Raw genomic sequence first — 22929 nt, 5'->3', positions numbered from 1 at the left:
CTCATTCTTATATGGAGACTTTTTGTGACTATTGTGATGCGATTTCTCAAACCGGAGTGACTCAAGACCAAATTCGATGGGTCTTATTTCCTTTTTCTTTGATTGGTACCGCAAAACAATGGTTAAAGAGCCTTGATAAGGCTACTCTTGGTATTGACTCTTGGAAGAAATTGGCACTTACTTTCTACAAAAAGTTCTACCCTCCGGAAAAGACTAACATGCTAAGAGCCCAAATCACGGGGTTCAAACAAAAGGACGAAGAATCTTTGTATGAAGCTTGGGAGCGATTCAAATGAACTTTTCGCTCATGTCCTCATCATGGACTTAGCGAGTAATTCTTGGTACAACAATTTTGGAATGGTCTTTATGAAGACTCCCGAAACATTCTCAACATGGGATCAAATGGTATGTTCAACGAAGTTGATGATAATCAAACATGGAATAAGATTGAGGAAATGGCGGTCCATAACTCACAATATAGTAGACCTCGGAAGGCTACTAGAGGAGGAAAGCATGAAGTGGACTCTATTACTCAATTGGGTGCTCAACTTAGTGCTCATATTGATACCATTATTTTGAAGTTTGAGAAGGATATGGCTAAACTTGAAGAAGCCTCCAAATCACCTAAGCAACATGTTAATGCCATGATGGCATCTTCATCAATTTCAAATGGAATATGTGAGAGTTGTGGAACTTTGGGGCATGACCAAAGTGAATGTAGGGGAACAAGTGAATGCTTTCCAAGCATATAAGAGTGGTACCCCTTATTCCAACTATTACAATGAAAACACCAAATTCCATCCCAACCTCTCATACAAAAGCCAAAATGTTCAAAACCCTCAACCAACATACACCCCACCTCCAATGAGAAACCAAAATCAAAGACCCTTTTACAACCAAAACCAAGGTTGCCAAAATCAAACTCCATACACTCAATCAAATGACCAAGGTTTTGATGTTTAAAAAGCGGTCCTCCAAATGCAAAAGAACCAAAAAGAGTTTTTCACTCAAATGCAAAAGGATAGCCAAGCAAAAGACATCACCATTAACAACATACTAGCTCACACAAAGATGTTGGAGACCCAAATGTCTCAATTAGCATCTTCAAGTCCACCGCAATTACCACCTCAAGGTAATCCCCCAAGACAAGAATTGGTGAGTGCCATCCACTTGAAGAGTGGTACAAGGTATGAAGGGCCGAAGAGGCCCGTTGAAGAAGTTGTTGTGAATGCTAGTGACAAGGAAAGAGTTGTGCAAAACTCTAGGGAAGAAGGATCCACCATTCAAGAAGTTTTAAAGTAGGATGAAGAGAAGGCCAAAGAGAAGGAGCCTATTGTGATTAGACTTCCTTTTCCAAGTCGTCAAGGTAAGCCTAAGTTTGATGACCAACTTGGAAAATACATGGAGATTGTGAAGAATTTGGAAGTCTCAATTCCATTTATGGAATTAATCAATCATGTTCCGGCCTATGCAAAGTATATGAAAGATATTCTTATGAAGAAGAAATCCATCCGGAAGATTGAGACTATTGCTTTCACCAAAGTGAGTAGTGCCATCGTACAAGGAAGTTCACCTCTAAAATTAAAGGATCCGGGAAGTTTCTCCATTCCATGCACTATTGGCGACACTACGATCAACAAAGCTTTATGTGACCTTAGGGCAAGTGTTAGTGTCATGCCATATTCGGTAAGCAAGAGGCTAGGAATGGGAGAACTCAAGTGAACCAATATCACGCTTCAAATGGCGGATAGATTAACAAAGACACCTTTAGGGGTATGGGAAGATGTGCCGGTAAGAATTGGCAAGTTCTTTAGCCCGGTGGATTTTGTTATTGTTGACATGGAAGAAGACTCCAACATTCCTATTATTTTAGGAAGACCTTTCTTACACACCGCGGGAGCGGGGATCGATGTAAAACATGGAGAGCTCACCCTTGAAGTGGGAGATGAGACCATCACTTTCAATCTTGACAAGACAATGAGAGCTCCACGATTACATGAGCCATGTTTTATGGTTGATCACTATAGCCGGCAAGATAATAGGAAGAAGTTGGCATTTAAATGGAAGAAGAAAGTGGATGATGCTCCATCAAAAGAGCAAGGAAATTGCAACAAAGAGAGCTTGAAAAGCTCACCCATGACAAGTGAAGAAGAAGGCCTCATTGGCCAAGATAAGAAAGAAGGAGAGTTGTCTTTATCAACTCATGACATTTTTAGGGATCAAGTAGACGAAGTATGCGGTCTTTGGGATGATGAGTTTGAAGGGATATTCAATCCCTATATCGGTAATGCTATGACCCAAGACCACCATGAAGAACAACAAGTGCAAAGGTCTATTGAATATCTTTATCATGACAATGAACAAGCTTTCGACTACTTTTTCAAGGTGTTGAGCAACATCAACAATACCTTGAACATGCCCCCTTGACATCTTATTATTGGATGAGAGTTTGGTGGAGTCCTCCCTAAACCACCACTTGTAAATATTATAACTCCCTAACTTGCATTTTAATTATTGTATTTCATTTTTGTCAATTTTGGATTTACATTTTTATGCCTTGATCAAGATTTTCATTATTTTGAGAGAAGTGAGGGAGGGACTAATGAGTTTATTGATGTTTAGTGTTTTACCTTAGTGTGGGGATAGCAATTGCCTAGGCTATCCAAGCCTTTGTAGTGCCTCCACAATGAAGACCACAAGAGATGAAGAATGAATGACGTGGGTTACGAAGCACCCACGGATGGACCTGAATCCGTGAGGAAGAGGGACAATCCGAGCGACCCGACGAGGATCCGCTCGTCTTGAAGGGAACCCGAGCGTCCAAGGCCAAAGACACTCGTTTTGAGAAGCTGGCAAAATCAACATTTGGGTCTGACTGAGAATCCGAGCGTCTCACTGAAGAATTCGCTCGTCTCAGCCAGGACGAGCGTCTCACCAGTAATCCGCTCGTCTTTGCACTGTCAACTTTTGGGATTTCTCCCTGGAAAGGAATTCGAGCGTCTCCAACTTAGGACGCTCGTCCCAGCTCAAGAATTCGCTCGTCTTGCCTATAAGACACTCGTCCCCAGTCATCTTTTCCTGAACCCAGAAACTGAAGAATCCGAGCATCCCGAAGCCTATCCGCTCGTCTCGCATCTGGTTTTCAAATCCAACGGGTCTTAAAAACCCCCTTTCCCCAATCATTTTCATTCTTTCAAACATAAACACTACCCAAAACCCTCATTCTCTCCATCAACCAACAACAAATTTCTCAACCAAAATCAACCAAATCAAATCCAAACTTCCTCAAAACAAAATTAAATCACTCCTTTAGCAAATAACAAGTGATTAAAACACCAAAGTCTTCAAAGTTTGAGTCAATTTTTGGGATACAAGGCAACATTCAACTATCCTAAATCGATTTGGGTATTACTAGAAATTGAATATTTCAAGCTTTCTTTGGTGTTACTAAGTGAAGGAGCATGGCAAGAACAAAAGGTGGAAGTAAGGCACCCCAAAAGAAGAACCTTTCTAAGAGACAACAAGCTCTTCAAGCTACAAGCATCAAAGGCATTGGTAGTTCATAATGCAAGGTTGGAAATTGAAGAGAAAGATCCTCCTATGGAAGCTACTACTTCTACTACTCCGGTTGTTGAACAACAAACCGATTATCCGGAGGTAATTTTTACTTCCGACTCCCATAGGAAGAAATTTATTGTTGGGGCTGGTGTCCTCTACAGTTAGTGCAAATAACATTTAAATCTCTAAAAGGATCAAAGGGTATACTTTTGTATTATTATCAGTTGGTCCACGTTTATCAATAACGGTTGGCTTGCTAGATAAGTTTGACGTTATTGTCATACTGATGGCGGTGATCAACTGGTCCCTAAAAGTCACACCTATAGGATACGTTTAAGAGATGTGACGGTATGAAAATACAGTCATGTTGATGCCTAATATGACTAAGCAGTTAGTCGGAGTTATTGACTAATAATTAGTCAAATGCGATGTTGAGATAATTATTTAATACGGATTAAATAATAATGGCTAAGACGAATTAAGCGGTTAATTCGTAAATTGAATATAAACGATTATATTTAATTGATGTATATTGAATTAATTATACAATATTGTCATTGTCGGACAAGTATTAATATATCGACTGAGTCATGTTTCTAATTGATATTTTAATAACCGATAACCGATGACGATTTATAATAAAAAAAACCCGTCATATACATTTTAGCATTTTGAGTCGGACCACGAGTTAAAAATAAGGAGGAAGTGGAAAGCCCACTCCCTCCTCCATGTACTCGGTTTGGCCGAACCAAACAAAAGGAGAGGCTCACTCTCCTTTTGCCCTAATCATCTCATTTGCAAAGAAATTAGGGTTTCGGGGCAATTTTCTCTGAAATTCTAGATCTCACATCGAAAACCTCACAACAACTCTCTCAATATTGCAAGGCAATTAGAGAGTACTTTCTAGCACAAGGGGCATAGTCTCAGACGGTCTTGGGTGCAACGATTAGGAGGAAATCTACATTGATTTCTGTTCTTAGGCCGCATTCACAAAGGACCCGAGGTTGATTCTTGTTCTTTATCGTTTTTCTTGTATTTTTGTTTTATGACAATAATCACATGTTAAAGATACGTTATAGTCCTAAAATTTAAGGGTTTTATACGGATATTACCCTACAAGTGGTATCAGAGCGAGGCCACGTATATTTTTCATGTTGATTTTCATTAAACGATTGGAATCGATAAATTATTTTGCATTAAAAAACCGTGCGGCTGCTATTTTTGTCTCGGCAAAAAGTTTTTTTTTCTCGGCTGTTTTCGTTTTTTTTGCTTTGGAAACCGTGCCCTACGGTTTACGTCTGTTCAGACGGTCTTTTGTCTTCGATTTGTTCTTTGCATATTGTTATTATAAATGATTATTATTGCAATATGTTTATGTTTTATCAATTGTAAATTCATTTCTATACGGATTAGGTTTAATTTGCAATTGGTTTTATCAAATCGATTTTTGTTTGGGACTGTTGTAGCTCACGGTTTAGCTGCTAAAAAATTTTTTTTTTCTCCTTTTTGGTGTCGGCAATGCTGCTGGAAATTAAAAAAAAATAATTTTTTTGCTGTTTTGTCACGGTTCAACCGTGAAAAGAAAAAGAAAAAAAAATTTCGTGTTTTATTTTATTTTTCTTTTTCGGCCATGTTTTGTGCATAATACGGATTTTATGCATTCGCTTGATAGTGAAACGGTTCACTCACGTACCATTTAGTTATTTTAAAGCGATTTAAAGTAACGGATTATCATAGATTAAAATTAAGTTGATTAAAGCGGTTTTGTCACATAATTTTAATCATTAAAGGGGTTTGGATAAATTTAACATAATTACGGAATTATGTCACGAATAAATTTTGTTTTAGTTGATGCATTTTTATTTATCGTTATTTTGAATGCCTTGAATGTTTTATTACGTATTTAATTTTACAAACGGTTGTAACTTAGTGTGGCCTTAGTAGAACGTGTTACCGTAATGATGGAACACGGTCTTGGTTGTATTTTGAGATCTCGCATCTCCGTTTTGGTTTTTTTTTTTGTAATTACAGTTTTAATTTAGAATGTAAATAGGTTTATATTTTGTAAATTTTAAATTGTAATTTTGAGAAGACCAAAGATGGAGATCGGATGCTCACTCCCGCTGCATGGACAAAGATGGAACATCAAGACAAGCTTCTCGGGTCCAACGGTGGATTCCAAAGTTGTATTATGTTCTTTTTACTAGGATAGGCCACACTAGGACTTTTATTTACGTTTTGCATTCTTTTATTTATTTTATCGTGACGATAGTTTGCATCATATTCCGCCTAAAACCAAACCACCTAATATTTGCATGAAAACTGACTCATATAGAGGTTACGCGTTAGTTTTCTATGATATACAGATATCACACGTTTTTATAAGCCATCACCTGAATTAATTCATTCACGCAATGCTAGTTTTTCGTTCACTTAAAATGAATTAAAACCAAGTAGATGGGATCTTCCTCGTATAACCAAAAATTGAGAATAGTCTTTATAGGTCAAACTCCAATGAATCCCTTCTTCGTCGGTAGGCATAATATGACCCCTTGTACGTCGGGTAAGTTGGAACTGATTGACCTATTTTATCTCAACACTATGGTCACTCGTACGATCTTGTGATTATGGTGGACTATAGATAGGATTTACGGAAATCTATCGACCAAGAGTTCTAACGGTAGAACTAGCTAAACAGTTGGCTTATCAATTTACGGAAATTGAGTCTTGGGATCACTTGTATTATTCTTGAGGGAGATCAATTATGCAAGTGCATTGAGTCTACACGTTAAAATTAATTTTAAATAGACTTAAATCACCTCGATGAGTTTCTTATTTCGTTTTGTTTTTCCTTTCTTTTTCAGTGTAGATCACGATCATTTAAACTGCTAATAACATAATGGCTGGCCGTTTGAACGACCCAATGCCAAGTGCCACATTGGACCGTGAGTCCCGGCTTCGATCTTCATGAATCGGATGAATCGCCTACTCGATCAAGAATGATGGATCAAACTTTGCGGACTGGGAGGCGGCATTACAGAATGCTGCCGCTGCTGACGGGAAGCTCAAATATCTGACAGAACCCGTCCCGTCAAACCCAGGCCCCACGGCTGGAGCTAACGAGATCGCCAAGTATAGCGATTTCGTCATGGAAGCGGGTGCGATTAAAAACGTACTCATTTTTGCAATGGAATCCAATTTGCAGAAACGCTTCATAGCCCAAGATGCAAACAAGATTTTCACCACTCTCACTAGGGAATTATCGAAAGCACCGAGAATCGTGACCTATGAGCATACCACTCGCTTCTTTGAGGCGAAACTCCAGAAGGGCCAACCGGTTAGCCCACACATTCTCAGCATGATTGAGAATGTCGAGAAACCGGAGGCGCTTGATTGTAAAATCAGCGAGAACATCGTGATTGATCGCATGCTTCATTCACTCCACGATGGTTTTGCGCTCTTTAGAGCGAATTACTATATGAATGATTTGAAGAAAAGTCCTCATGAACTACACTCCCTTCGCGTACAGACCGAGAAGGATATGAAGTTTAGTGGGAGCTTGAAACAGGATGTTCTCGTTGTGTCAAACAAGGGCAAGGGTAAGGGCAAAGCTCAGGCAGACCTAGCGGTAGGTAAACCGAATTTTAAGAAGTCGGGATAAGGTAAGTGTGGGCCTGGTGAGTCGAGCAACTCATCAGGCGCGACAAAGAGCAGGACTGGTAACATGGAATGCCATCATTGCCACAAGACTGGGCATTGGAGGCGTACATGTCCTGTATACCATGAGGACATAAAAGCAGGTCGCGTTAAACCTGTTGGTATGTCTTCTTCCTCTTCTACTTTTATTCATATGATTGAGATTAACCACGCAAGTTACGGAACTTGGGTACTAGATACTGGTTGTGGTTCTCATCTGTGTAATCATGTGCAGGGGCTCCGAAACATCGAACCCCTCGTACAGGTGAGGTGGACCTGCGTGTCGGGAATGGAGCACGAGTGGCTGCCGTCTCGAGGGGAACATACGTGATCCAGCTTCCTAGCGGATTTGAGTTATTTTTATATAACTGCTATTATGTACCCAGTCTTTCTAAAAACATTATTTCAGTTTCTACACTTGACAAACTTGGTTTTTCATTTGTAATAGAGAATAATACTTCCATTTTCTCAATACACGATATGATTTATGGCAAGGCAATCTCCATGAATGGAATTTATGTTTTAGATCAGACCACCGAAATATTACACGTAATGAATAAGAAGTTAAAGGTTGGTGACAAAGATCAAACGTATCTATGGCACTGCCGTATGGGACACATTAATGAGAAACGCGTAAAACAGCTCATAAAGAATGGAGCTATCTCGGCCTTTGATTTTCAATCATTTGGCACGTGTGAATCATGTCTCATTGGTAAGATGACTCGAATTTCTTTCAAAGGTGTTGGAATGCGCGCTGCTGACCTATTAGGACTCATACATACGGATGTGTGTGGACCTATGTCAATCACCGCACGAGAAGGCTATAGGTAGGTATTTCATCACTTTCACGGATGATTTAAGTAGATATGGCTATGTCTACTTAATGAAGCACAAAAGTGAATCCTTTGAGAAATTCAAGGAATACCAGAATCGGGTACAGAACCTACTGGGTAGAAAGATTAAAACACTGCGATCAGACCGTGGTGGCGAGTATCTTTCTCACGAGTTTGATCAACACCTTAAGGATTGTGGGATTGCCTTACAGTTAACTCCACGTGGAACACCTCAATTGAATGGTGTGTCCGAACGGAGAAATCGAACACTACTTGATATGGTTCGATCCATGATGAGTCACACCGTGTTGCCTGACTCATTGTGGGGTTATGCTCTTCTGTCAGCTGCTCTAATACTTAACCGAAGTCCGTCTAAAGCTGTTGACAAGACTCCATATGAACTATGGAAGGGAACGGTCCCTAACTTGTCCTTTATACGGGTTTGGGGCTGCGAGGCTTATGTCAAGTGGCGACACGAGGATAAGCTCGGCCCGCGATCGGTCAAGACATACTTTATAGGTTATCCTAAAGGAACGCTTGGTCATTACTTTTATTCGCCAACCGAACAACGTGTATTTGTTGCGGCAAGTGCGACATTCTTAGAGAAGGAATTTCTCGAGAATGCAAAGAGTAATAGAACATTCGAACTGTCGGAGATTCCAGAACCAAATACCGAGCAACCATTGGAGGAACCAATTCCTTCAATCCCGGCTGCGGTTAATATTCCTGAGGAACCTAGGAGGTCGGGAAGAGTCTCTATTACTCCGGACAGATACATTGGTATGGTCGAGGAACATGACATAGATGACATTCTACTCTTAACGAGTAGTGAACCCGCAACCTATAAAGGTGCCATGACTAGTTCTGACTCAAAGCTATGGCTTGAGGCCATGCAATCCGAGATAGACTCCATGTATGAGAACAACGTATGGGATCTTGTTGACTTACCTGCTAAGGTTCGTCCCCTTCAATGCAAATGGCTTTACAAGATAAAGCATTCTGTGGAAGGTCAACAAGATATCTATAAAGCACGACTAGTTGCTAAAGGTTTCACCCAAGTGCCAGGTTTGCACTACAATGAAATTTTTGCACCCGTAGTCATACTGCGTTCCATTCGGATTATCTTAGCGATTGCCGCTTTTCATGACTATGAAATTTGGCAGATGGATGTGAAAACCGCCTTCTTAAACGGTTTTTTGGAGAAAGAGTTGTACATGGTACAACCCGAAGGTTTCATCGATCCTGAACATCCTAAGAAAGTGTGCAAGCTTAAGCGTTCCATTTATAGACTTAAGCAAGCTTCCAGGAGTTGGAATCATCGTTTCGACCAAGTGATAAAAGAAAATGGATTTACTCGATCAGTCGAGGAACCATGTCTATATATCAAGTCGAGTGGGAGCAAGATTGTCTTCCTAATATTGTATGTCGATGACATACTCCTGATTGGGAATGACACACCTCTCTTAAATTCGGTAAAAGAATGGTTGAAGAACCATTTCCAGATGAAAGATCTGGGTGAGGCACAAAGAATTTTGGGCATCCGTATCTATCGAGATAGATCACGTCAGATGTTATCTCTCAGTCAGGAGTCTTATATAGACAAGATACTAGAGAGATTCAGCATGACTAACTCCAAAAAGGGGTTTCTTCCTATGGCTCCAGGGGTGCATTTGAGCAAGTCTCAGGCACCAGAGACACCGGAAGAGAAAGAGCGCATGACACGGATTCCTTATGCCTCGGCTATAGGATCAATCATGTATGCCATGATATGCACACGTCCGGACGTGGCATATGCATTGAGTATGACAAGTCGATTCCAACAACATCCAGGTGAATCACATTGGATGGCTGTCAAGAACATTCTTAAGTACCTACGGAGGACTAAAGATTGGGCATTGACTTATGGAGGCGAACAAAAGCTATGCGTAACCGGTTCTGTGAGATGCTAGCTTCCAAACGGATCGAGATGACTCGAAATCTTAGTCCGGATTCGTTTTTACTCTTAATGGCGCTGCATCATCACGGAAGAGTTCCAAACAAAGTGTTACAGCAGATTCTACGACGAGTCCGAGTACTATGCCGTCGTGAAGCCGCAAAGGAAGCGATATGGATGCGTCAATTCTTACAAGGACTATCGTGCCTAGTTCGAATGACCCGATCACCATCTATTGCGATAATAGAGGTGCCATCTTCCAAGCTAAGGAGCCTAAGTCTAGCAACAAGTCTAGACATGTACAACGGAAAGCTCATCTAATCCGAGATTACGTGGAGCAAAAGGAGGTAGTGATAGAAAAGATTGCTACGAGATGATCACATAGCAGATCCTCTCACTAAACCATTACGACAAGATAAGCATGAAGGGCATGTTAATTCCATGGGAATTAAACATGTTCCTGAGTTGTAGTACTCTTTTATGGATTAGATTCATTCTCTTTTGTACTCTATACGACATCATCGTTTTGATATTTATATATTTTGTTTTTCATGTGGATTTGTACGACAATTTTGAACACCACAAAGTGAACTGAACAAACATTATATTTTTGGTCCTTAATTGCCCACGTGAGCTGATAACTCTGGAAATTATTTTGTGACGTTGGTTGATGGTGGGTTCAACGAGCCATAAGTCAAAAGGTTGACTGACCAATCACAGAGGCGAGTTATACGGATATCTTGTAGGACACAATTATGACATCGACATGGGGTCCTAAATGTTTTATAACATTCGGTGCCAGGTCGTGGATAGGACCTCCATGGTGATCCTAAGAGTCGATTCTTTTGACTATCGACTGTCTCTTGAGACTAAGGCAGATTTTGGGTGACTTTGGTTTCTTTCTCACGGTCATCTGTAACAGGGGCCAAGTACATTTTTCCCCGGGTCATTTCATGCTTTGTGCTTAGATCGGCGGAGTCGAGTTGAAGGAAATATTCACCTTTATCGTGTACTCGATATTTCTCGGGGCCACTCGAGGAGTCAGAATCGAAATGCATGGCCATGCTCGAATACGAATTCGTTTTATCAGTTGAGTTACTCTCTAGTCGGGGAAACCACTCTTGATACAGATCGATTGTAAAATACGACCTTTGCGGATCCGGATCTGAAAATTGTTTTACATTGAGTGGGAGAAATTTTAAATGAATATGAGAATCGGTTATCGCACATACACTTGTACGGACAAGTGGGAGTTTGTTGGAGCCTTGTCCTCCAGTTAGTGCGGATAACGTTATTGCACATACACTTGTACGGACAAGTGGGAGCTTGTTGGGGCTGGTGTCCTCTACAGTTAGTGCAAATAACATTTAAATCTCTAAAAGGATCAAAGGGTATACTTTTGTATTATTATCAGTTGGTCCACGTTTATCAATAACGGTTGGCTTGCTAGATAAGTTTGACGTTATTGTCATACTGATGGCGGTGATCAACTGGTCCCTAAAAGTCACACCTATAGGACACGTTTGAGAGATGTGACGGTATGAAAATACAGTCATGTTGATGCCTAATATGACTAAGCAGTTAGTCGGAGTTATTGACTAATAATTAGTCAAATGCGATGTTGAGATAATTATTTAATACGGATTAAATAATAATGGCTAAGACGAATTAAGCGGTTAATTCGTAAATTGAATATAAACGATTATATTTAATTGATGTATATTGAATTAATTATACAATATTGTCATTGTCGGACAAGTATTAATATATCGACTGAGTCATGTTACTAATTGATATTTTAATAACCGATAACCAATGACGATTTATAATTAAAAAAAAACCCGTCATATACATTTTAGCATTTTGAGTCGGACCACGAGTTAAAAATAAGGAGGAAGTGGAAAGCCCACTCCCTCCTCCATGTACTCGGTTTGGCCGAACCAAACAAAAGGAGAGGCTCACTCTCCTTTTGCCCTAATCATCTCATTTGCAAAGAAATTAGGGTTTCGGGGCAATTTTCTCTGAAATTCTAGATCTCACATCGAAAACCTCACAACAACTCTCTCAATATTGCAAGGCAATTAGAGAGTACTTTCTAGCACAAGGGGCATAGTCTCAGACGGTCTTGGGTGCAACGATTAGGAGGAAATCTACATTGATTTCTGTTCTTAGGCCGCATTCACAAAGGACCCGAGGTTGATTCTTGTTCTTTATCGTTTTTCTTGTATTTTTGTTTTATGACAATAATCACATGTTAAAGATACGTTATAGTCCTAAAATTTAAGGGTTTTATACGGATATTACCCTACATTTATTTCCTTTGCTAAGAAAACTATCTTGCCCACCAAGTTCATTTGTCAAGAGACTTTGTCGAAATTGGGTGTCCTAGAGCAAACAAAGACCTTTATCGAGTCTATGGGATTGAGTACATTATTTGAAATGCAAGAGTTGACTTACTCATCCCTCACCTTAGAGTTTTTGAGCTCTTTGAAAGTCACCAAGGTGGAGACCCGAACCAATATTGAGTTTCGTCTCGAGAATGTTGATAGATGTTTGTCTTATAGAGAGTTTGGTAAAATATTTGGCCTTAGTGATGATCCAACTTTTACAAAGAAGCCTACCAAGTATGACCCAATTCCTCTATGGAAGGCCATTTCTGGAAAAGAATTTATATCTTATCATGATTGTCGTGCTCTCTTAGTCCATCATCCGGGCATAAGAGTATGGCACAAGGTTGTTGGGTATACCTTGATAGCTAGGAAAGGTACAAACCATCTCACCGAACTTGACTTTATTCTTCTCGAGTCGACTTTGAACATTGGAAGAGAGTTTACAAAGCCATACAATGCTTTACGACTCTTGATTGAAAGATGGGTCAATGTTGATTGTGGCAAAGAAGGCACGGCCTTTATTGTCAATGGAGGATTAGTGACTTATTTGGCTAAGCACTTTAACCGGGATTTCAACAAGAATGACACTTATACACCGGTAAAGGGAGGCCATATCACTGATCTAGCCACCATGGTTCTAAAGTTCAAATGGGTCAAGAATGATACTCTTGATAACAAATTTAGGTGGTTGACAAATGAAGCTAAATCCTTCACATTGCCTAGCAAGATTTGCCGCTTGAATGTTCATAGACCGAACTACCTTCTCCCACTCTCCGAAGAAGCCGAATGTATTATTCAACACTAAGGGGAAGAAGTTGTCGAGCACTCCTCCTCCATTATCACCCCACCTTACCCATTCACCTACCATGAATTTCAACCCGAAAATGTTAAGGCGGGGACTGACTACTTGACTCTCTTGATGAAAGAAATGCACAAGCAAGCTTAAGAACATAGAGTCAATGCTTACAAAGCACAATATCCACCCTTCCTACATCTTGCTAGGCAAGGACTTCTCGATCCATCTTGTTCTTTGCCTAGTTGGGCGGATAAGGAAACATTCTTTCCTAGTGCTTCTAGAGGTGGTAACTTGGGTGAAGAGGAGATGGTTGTTGATGAGAGTGGTGAGAAAGAAGGTGAAGAAGAACAAGAGAATGAAGAAGAGGAAGAAGAGGGAAGTGCAAGTGAGAGTGGTGATGACTCCACATCCATGGAGGTTGATGATGCCTCAAGTGAGGAGGTTGATGATGATGGTGATGATGCAATGGGCGAGGACTAGCAAACTCTTGGAGGATCCTACACTCCTACACCTCCTTTATGGTTTGTCTACTTCTCTTGTTTTCCTTATAATTTTTTTATCTTGATCATGATTTGTGGAGTCCTAGCATCATCTAGAGGACTAACACCTCGGAGGTGTTCATTTTATTGTTCCCATTTTCAAAATCCAAAATAACAAATTTTAGTTTCATGCATAACATTTTTTATGCATGAACTCCCCTAATTTTTGACATTGAAATAGTGTCTATTTTAGTTTGGGGAAGTTTATGAATATGCATTGGGAGTTAATCTAAATTATGCTCTCCACCATAACAAAAACCATGCATCATATAGCTTAGTTTGCATTCACTCTTGTTTATATATCATATAATTTGCATTTAGCTTAGAAATCATGCATTTTCATATAAATTGCATAATTTCCTATCGTATTGGTCACTGTGGACAATGCCCATACTGTGGGTTAATATCCGTATACTACCCCTTAAATTGCAGGACTATAACGTAAAATTTACATGCAATTTATAGTCATAAAACGATAAAACAATAGAAACGATAAGTGTATAGAAATCAACCTCGGGTCCTTTTAATTGCGGCGTAAAGATCAGAAATCTAAGCAGATTCCCTCCTAATCGTTGCACCCAAGACTTTGTCCGAGATATGCCCTTGTGCTAGAACAGTGTTCTCCGATTGCCTTGCAATATAGGGAGAACTGATGTGAGTTTTGTCGAGATGAGAGATCTCAGGTTTCAGAGAGAAGCTATCTCCAAAACCCTAGTTTTTCTGTAAATGAAAATCGCTAGGTCAAAAGGAGAGGGAGCCTCTCCTTTTGTTGCCTCGGTCCGCGGGTCAAGAGAGGAGGGAGTGGGCTTTCCACTTTCTCCTCATTTGACTAGTGATCCGATGATCCGACCCGTCTCGCTTAAAATGTATATGACGCGGTTTATATTATAAACTCATTATCGGTTATCGGAAATTAAGGCATCAGCTAATTATACGGGTTAGCTGAAATATTAATACGTGTCCGACAAAACAAAACGATTGTATAATTATTTTTAATATACATTTAATTAAATATAAATCACGTATATTTAATTTTACGAATTAACTGGTTAATTCGCCTTAGCCCATGATATTTAATCCGTATTAAATATAATATCTCAACATCACATATTTGACTAATTACTTAGTCAAATTACTCGGACTAACTGGTTAGTCAATATTTGCATCTACATGACAGGATTTTCATACCGTCACATCTCTCGAACGTATCCTATAGGTGTGACTTTTAGGGACCAGTTGATCACCGCCATCTGTATGACAATAACGTCAAACTTATCTAGCAAGCCAACCGTTATTGATAAACGTGGATCAACTGATAATAATACCAAAGTATGCCCTTTGATCCTTTTAGAGGTTTATAAGTCCTTGCACTAATTGTTAAGGACACCAACCCCAACAAGCTCCCACTTGTCCGTACAAGTGTATGTGCAATGACGTTATCCGCACTAACCGGAGGACACAAGCTCCAACAAACTCCCACTTGTCCGAACAAGTGTAGGTGCGATAACCGATTCTCATATTCATTTAAAATCTCTCCCACTCAATGTAAAACAATTTGCTGATCCGGATCCACAAAGGTCGTATTTTACAATCGATCTGTATCTAGAGTGGTTTCCCCGACTAGAGAGTAACTTAACCGATAAAACGAATCCGTATCCGAGCATGGCCATGCATTTCGATTCTGACTCCTCGAGTGGCCCCGAGAAATATCGAGTACCTGATAAAGGCTGAATATTTCCTTCAACTCGACTCCTTCCGATCTAAGCACAAAGATGAAATGACCCAGAAAAAATCTACTTGGCCCCCCGTTACGGATGACCGTGAGAAAGAAACCAAAGTCACCCAAAATCGCCGTAGTCTCAAGAGACGGTCGATAGTCAAAGAATCGACTCTTAGGATCACCATGGAAGTCCTATCCACGACCGGGCAACGAATGTTATAAAACATTTAGGACTCCACGTCGATGTCACAATTGTGTCCTACGAAATATCCGTATAAATCGCCTCCGTGATTGGTCACCAACCGGTTGACTTATGGCTCGTTGAACCCACCATCAACCAACGTCACGTAATAATTGCCGAGTTATCGCCATGTGGGCAATTAAGGACTAACAAGATATGATGTTTGTTCAGTTCACTTTGTGGTGTTCAAAATTGTCGTACAATTCCACATGAAAAACAAAATATATGTATAAATATCAAAACGATGATGTCGTATAGAGTACAAAAGAGGATGAATCTAATCCATAAAAGAGTACTACAACTCAGGAACACGTTTGATTCCCATGGAATTAACGTGCCCTTCATGCTTATCTTGTCGTAATGCTTTAGTGAGAGGATCTGCTATGTTATCATCTGTAGCAATCTTTTCTATCACTACTGTCTTTTGCTCCACGTAATCCCGGATTAGATGAGCTTTCCGTTGTACATGTCTAGATTTGTTGCTAGACTTTGGCTCCTTAGCTTGGAAGATGGCACCACTATTGTCGCAATAGATGGTGATCGGGTCATTCGAACTAGGCACTACAGAGAGCCCATGTAAGAATTGACGCATCCATATCGCTTCCTTTGTTGCTTCGACGCGGCATAGTACTCGGACTCGGGTAGAATCTCTTTGTAATGCTTTGTTTCGAACTCTTCCACCGATCATAGCGCCATTAAGAGTAAAAACGAATCCCGACCGAGATTTCGAGTCATCACGATCCGTTTGGAAGCTAGCATCTCACAGAACTGATTGCGCATAGCGTTTGAGAGCCTCCATAAGTCAATGCCCAATCTTTAGTCCTCCGTAGGTACTTAAGAATGTTCTTGACACCAACCAATGTGGTTCACCCGGTTGCTTTGTTGGAATCGACTTGTCATACTCAATGCATATGCCACGTCAGGACGTGTGCATATCATGGCATACATGATTGATCCTATTGCCGAAGCATAAGGAATCCGTGTCATGCGCTCTTTCTCTTCCGGTGTCTCTGGTGCCTGAGACTTGCTCAAATGCACCCCTGGGGACATGGGAAGGAACCCCTTCTTGGAGTTAGTCATGCTTTGAATCTCTCTAGGACTTTGTCTATGTAAGACTCCCCGATCGAGAGATAACATCCGTCGTGATCTATCTCGATAGATACGGATGCCTAGAATTCTTTGTGCCTCTCCCAGATCTTTCATCCGGAAATGGTTTTTCAACCATACTTTCACCGAAGTTAAGAGAGGTATGTCATTCCCAATCACGAGTATGTCGTCAACATACAATATTAGGAAGACAATCTTGCTCCCACTCGACTTGATATATAGACATGGTTCCTCGACGGATCGAGTAAATCCATTTTCTTTTATCACTTGGTCGAAGCGATGATTCCAACTCCTTGATGCTTGCTTAAGTCCATAAATGGAACGCTTAAGCTTGCACACTTTCTTAGGATTTTTAGGATCGATGAAACCTTCGGGTTGTACCATGTACAACTCTTCCTCCAAAAAGCCGTTTAAGAAGGCGGTTTTCACATCCATTTGCCAAATTTCATAGTCATGAAAAGCGGCGATCGCTAAGATAATCCGAATGGAACGCAAAGATAACTACGGTGCAAAAATCTCATCGTAGTGCAAACCTGGCACTTGGGTGAAACCTTTTGCAACTAGTCGTGCTTTGTAGATATCTTGCTGACCTTCCACAGAATGCTTTATCTTGTAAAGCCATTTGCATTGAAGGGGACGAACCTTAGCAGGTAAGTCAACAAGATCCCACACGTTGTTCTCATACATGGAGTCCATCTCGGATTGCATGGCCTCAAGCCATAGCTTTGAGTCGAATCGGTCATGGCACCTTTATAGGTTGCGGGTTCACTACTCGTTAAGAGTAGAACGTCATCTATGTCATGTTCCTCGACCATACCGATGTATCTGTCCGGAGGAATAGAGACTCTTCCCGACCTCCTAGGTTCCTCAAGAATATTCACCGCAGCCAGGATTGAAGGAATTGGTTCCTCCAATGGTTGCTCGGTGTTTGGTTCTGGAATCTCCGACAGGTCGAAGGTTCTATCACTCTTTGCATTCTCGAGAAATTCCTTCTCTAAGAATGTCGCACTAGCCGCAACAAAAACACGTTGTTCGGTTGGCGAGTAGAAGTAATGACCACGTGTTCCTTTAGGATAACCTATAAAGTATGTCTTGACCGATCGCGGGCCGAGCTTATCCTCGTGTCTCCACTTGACATAAGCCTCGCAGCCCCAAACCCGTATAAAGGACAAGTTAGGGACCGTTCCCTTCCATAGTTCATATGGAGTCTTGTCAACAGCTTTAGACGGACTTCGGTTAAGTATTAGAGCGGCTGACATAAGAGCATAACCCCATAATGAATCCGGTAAAACCGTGTGACTCATCATGGATCGAACCATATCAAGTAGTGTTCGATTTCTCCGTTCGGACACACCATTCAACTGAGGTGTTCCAGGTGGAGTTAACTGTAGGGCAATCCCACAGTCCTTCAGGTGTTGATCAAACTCGTGAGAAAGATACTCGCCACCACGATCCGAACGCAGTGTTATTATCTTTCTACCCAATAGGTTCTGCACCCTATTTTGGTATTCCTTAAATTTCTCAAAGGATTCACTTTTGTGCTTCATTAAGTAGACATAGCCATATCTACTCAAATCGTCCGTGAAAGTGATGAAATATCTATAGCCTTCTCGTGCGGTGATTGACATAGGACCACATACATCCGTGTGTATGAGCCCTAATAAGTCGCAGCAGCGCATTCCAACACCTTTGAAGGAAATACGAGTCATTTTACCGATGAGACATGATTCACACGTGCCAAATGATTGAAAATCAAAGGCCGAGATAGCTCCATGTTTGATGAGCTGTTTTACGCGTTTCTCATTAATGTGTCCCATACGGCAGTGCCATAGATATGTTTGATCTTTGTCACCAACCTTTAACTTTTTATTCATTACGTGTAATATTTCCGAGGTCTGATCTAAAACATAAATTCCGTTCATGGAAACTGCCTTGCCATAAATCATATTGTGTAATGAGAAAATGCAAGCATTGTTTTCTATTACAAATGAAAAACCAAGTTTATCAAGCGCAGAAACAGAAATAATGTTTTTAGAAAGACTGGGTACATAATAGCAATCATATAATGATAACTCAAATCCGCTTGGAAGCTGGATCACATATGTCCCCTTGGAGATGGCAGCTACTCTTGCTCCATTTCCAACACGCAGTCCACCTCACCCTTTACGAGGGGTTCGATGTTTCGGAGCCCCCGCACATGATTACACAGATGAGAACCACAACCAAAGATCAAGTACCCAAGTTCCGTAACTTGCGTGGTTAATCTCAATCATATGAATAAAAGTAGAAGAGAGAGAAGACATACCAACAGGTTTAACACGACCCGCCTTTAAGTCCTCATGATAAACAGGACATGTGCGTCTCCAATGCCCACCTTGTGGCAATGATGGCATTCCATGTTTTCACTCTTGCTCTTTGTCATGCCTGATGAGTTACTCGCCTCACCAGGACCACTCTTACCTGAACCCGACTTCTTGAACTTCGCCTTACCTACTGTTAGGTTTGCCGGAGCTTTGCCCTTACCTTTCCCTTTGTTTGACACAACGAGAACATCCTGTTTCGAACTCCCACCGCACTTCATGTCCTTCTCGGTCTGTACGAGGAGGGAGTGCAGTTCATGGGGAGTTTTCTTCAAATCATTCATATAGTAATTCGCTCTGAATTGCGAATAACCATCGTGGAGTGAATGAAGAATACGGTCGATAACAATATTCTCGCGATGTTACGCTTAAAGGTCTCCAGCTTCTCGACATTCTCAATCATGCTGAGAATGTGTGGGCTAACCGGTTGGCCCTTCTGGAGTCTCGCATCAAAGAAGCGAGTGGTATGCTCATAGGTCACGATTCTCGGTGCTTTCGAGAATTCCTTAGTGAGCGTGGTGAAAATCTTGTTTGCACCTTGGGCTATGAAGCGTTTCTGCAAATTGGGTTCCATTGCAAAAATGAGCACGTTTTTAATCGCACCCGCTTCCATGACGAAATCGTTATAAGTAGCGATCTCGTTAGCTCCAGCCGTGGGAACTGGGTGTGGCGGCATGGGCTCAAGTAGATATTTGAGCTTTCCGCCGTCGCGGCGCATTCCGTAATCTTTGCCTCCCGATCCGCGGTTGGATCCATCATTTTTCAGTCGAGTAGACTGATTCATCTGATTCATGAAGATCCTAAGCCAGGACTCACGGTCCAATGTGGCACTTGGCATTGGGTTATCACTTGAACCAGCCATTTGATGTTTAGCAGTTTAAAACGTGATCTACACTGAAAAAGAAAGAAAAACAAAACGAAATAAGCAACTCATCGAGGTGATTTAAGTCTATTTTAAAATTCATTTTAAACATGTAGACTCTCGCACTTGCATAATTGATCTCCCTCAAGAATGATACAAGTGATCCCAAGACTCAATTTCAGTAAATTGATAAGCCAACTGTTTAGCTAATTCTTCGTAAGAACTCTTGGTCGATAGATTTCCGTAAATCCTATCTATAGTCCACTATGATCACAGGATCGTACGAGTGACCATAGTGTTGAGATAAAATAGGTCAATCGGTTCCAACTTACCCGACGTAGAAGGGGTCATAGTATGCCTACCGACGAAGAAGGGACTCATTGGAGTTTGACCTATAAAGACCGTTCTCAATTTTGGTTTATACGAGGAAGATCCCATCAACAAAATTATAATTCATTTTAAGTGAACGAATAACTAGCGCCTGTCGTGAATGAATTTATTTGGATGATGGCTTAAAACGTGTGACATGAGAATGTCAATGAAAACTAACTCGTGACCTCTATATGTGTCAGTTTTCATGCAATAAATTAGGTGGTTTGGTTTTTAGGCGGAATATGATGCATATTATCGTTGCGAAAAAAAATAAAGGAATGCAAAAACGTAAATAAAAATGTCCTAGTGTGGCCTATCCTAGTAAAAGAACATAATACAACTTTGGAATCCACCGTTGGACCCGAAAAGCTTGTCTTGATGTTCCATCTTGATCCAAGTAGTGGGAGTGAGCATCCGGTCTCCATCTTTGGTCTTCTCAAAAATTACAATTAAAATTACAAATATAAACCTATTTACATTCTAATTAAAACTGTAATTACAAGTGAAAAATCCAAAACGGAGATACAAGATCTCAAAATACAACCAAGACCGTGTTCCATCATTACGGTAACACGTTCTACTAAGGCCACACTAAGTTACAATCGCTTGTAAAATTAAATACGTAATTAAAAGGCATTCACGGCATTCAACAAAACGATAAATAAAAATGCATCAACTAAAACAAATTCATTCGTGACATAATTCTGTAATTATGTTAAATTTATCCAAACCACCTTTTAATGATTAAAATTCGTGTGATAAAACCGCTTCTATCATTTAATTTTAATCTATTATAATCCGTCATTTTAAAGACACTTTAAAACAACTATATGGTACGTGAGTGAACCGATTCACTATTAAGCGAGTGTACTATATCCGGATAAAGTACATATTAAAGCCAAAGGAAAATTTAAATCAAAAAGAAACAAATTTTCAAAGCTGTTAAAGACGAAATCCCTCGATCCAGGGACATAAGTGCTCGATCGAGGGACAGGGGAGCTCGATCGACTGAACTGCAAGTTGATCGAGAGGAATGCTAATCAGGAGGTGCTCGATCGACTAAACTGGTGGTCGATCGAGTACCTATATCAGCAACACTACTCGATCGAGTACGAGGACAACTCGATCGAGCAGCAGGGTTTAGAAAGGGGGTCGATCGAGTACAACAGGGGACTCGATCGAGAAAAGGTTTTTGACACAGTCGATCGATCGAGTACATCAGGGATTCGATCGAACAAAAACAAGCAGAAAAAACACTCGATCGATTGAAACTTTATTCGATCAAGTACAAAAATTTCTGAAAAATCCCAAACCCTCGTGAAAACTGATTTTCGAGATAAAATCAATTAAAAATTCGATCAAAATTGCATCAAAACAAATTTGACTATTTACAAAACATGACATATTGTTATAATCTCCGTATAAAACAACAATATGCAAAAACCAAATCGAGAAAGATGATAAAACCGTGTAATACATGACACGGTTTCAACAAAACAAAACGAAAAAGATGAAATTGCCGTGTAATACATGACACGGTTTCAAACAAATTCTCGCGTATACGGGCACGGGTTTTCAAGCACAAAAACATCGAGAGCAACCGTGTAAACAAGACACGGTTCCCAAAGCAACCATAAAAAAACGCAGCAAATTAAAAAAAAAAAATTCTCATTGTGAAAAATAGGTCACCGAGACAAATTTTTAGCCAAAACAAAATCGTTTCAAGATCGTTTTATGAAAAACACATGAAAAATTCACGTGGCCTCGCTCTGATACCATTTGTGGGTTAATATCCGTATACTACCCCTTAAATTGCAGGACTATAACGTAAAATTTACATGCAATTTATAGTCATAAAACGATAAAACAATAGAAACGATAAGTGTATAGAAATCAACCTCGGGTCCTTTTAATTGCGGCGTAAAGATCAGAAATCTAAGCAGATTCCCTCCTAATCGTTGCACCCAAGACTTTGTCCGAGATATGCCCTTGTGCTAGAACAGTGTTCTCCGATTGCCTTGCAATATAGGGAGAACGATGTGAGTTTTGTCGAGATGAGAGATCTCAGGTTTCAGAGAGAAGCTATCTCCAAAACCCTAGTTTTTCTGTAAATGAAAATCGCTAGGTCAAAAGGAGAGGGAGCCTCTCCTTTTGTTGCCTCGGTCCGCGGGTCAAGAGAGGAGGGAGTGGGCTTTCCACTTTCTCCTCATTTGACTAGTGATCCGATGATCCGACCCGTCTCGCTAAAATGTATATGACGGGTTTATATTATAAATTGTTATCGGTTATCGGAAATTAAGGCATCAGCTAATTATACGGGTTAGCTGAAATATTAATACGTGTCCGACAAAACAGTATTGTATAATTATTTTTAATATACATTTAATTAAATATAAATCACGTATATTTAATTTTACGAATTAACTGGTTAATTCGCCTTAGCCCATGATATTTAATCCGTATTAAATATAATATCTCAACATCACATATTTGACTAATTACTTAGTCAAATTACTCGGACT

At 40.3% G+C, this 22929-nt stretch overlaps 1 non-coding gene across 1 annotated transcript; it reads right to left on the bottom strand.

Moving 5' to 3' along the window:
- Window positions 1-218: 218 nt before the first annotated feature.
- LOC141589266 (small nucleolar RNA R71) lies at window positions 219-325 on the bottom strand. The gene has a single exon (XR_012520213.1). It is a non-coding gene; the product is annotated as a small nucleolar RNA R71 (small nucleolar RNA).
- Between the last annotated feature and the right edge of the window lie 22604 nt (window positions 326-22929).

The sequence above is a fragment of the Silene latifolia genome, chromosome 6 (genome assembly GCF_048544455.1).
Source record: "Silene latifolia isolate original U9 population chromosome 6, ASM4854445v1, whole genome shotgun sequence".
NCBI lineage: Eukaryota > Viridiplantae > Streptophyta > Magnoliopsida > Caryophyllales > Caryophyllaceae > Silene > Silene latifolia.
Note: the sequence above shows the minus strand (reverse complement) of the source record. Positions and strands in the feature narration are given on the sequence as shown.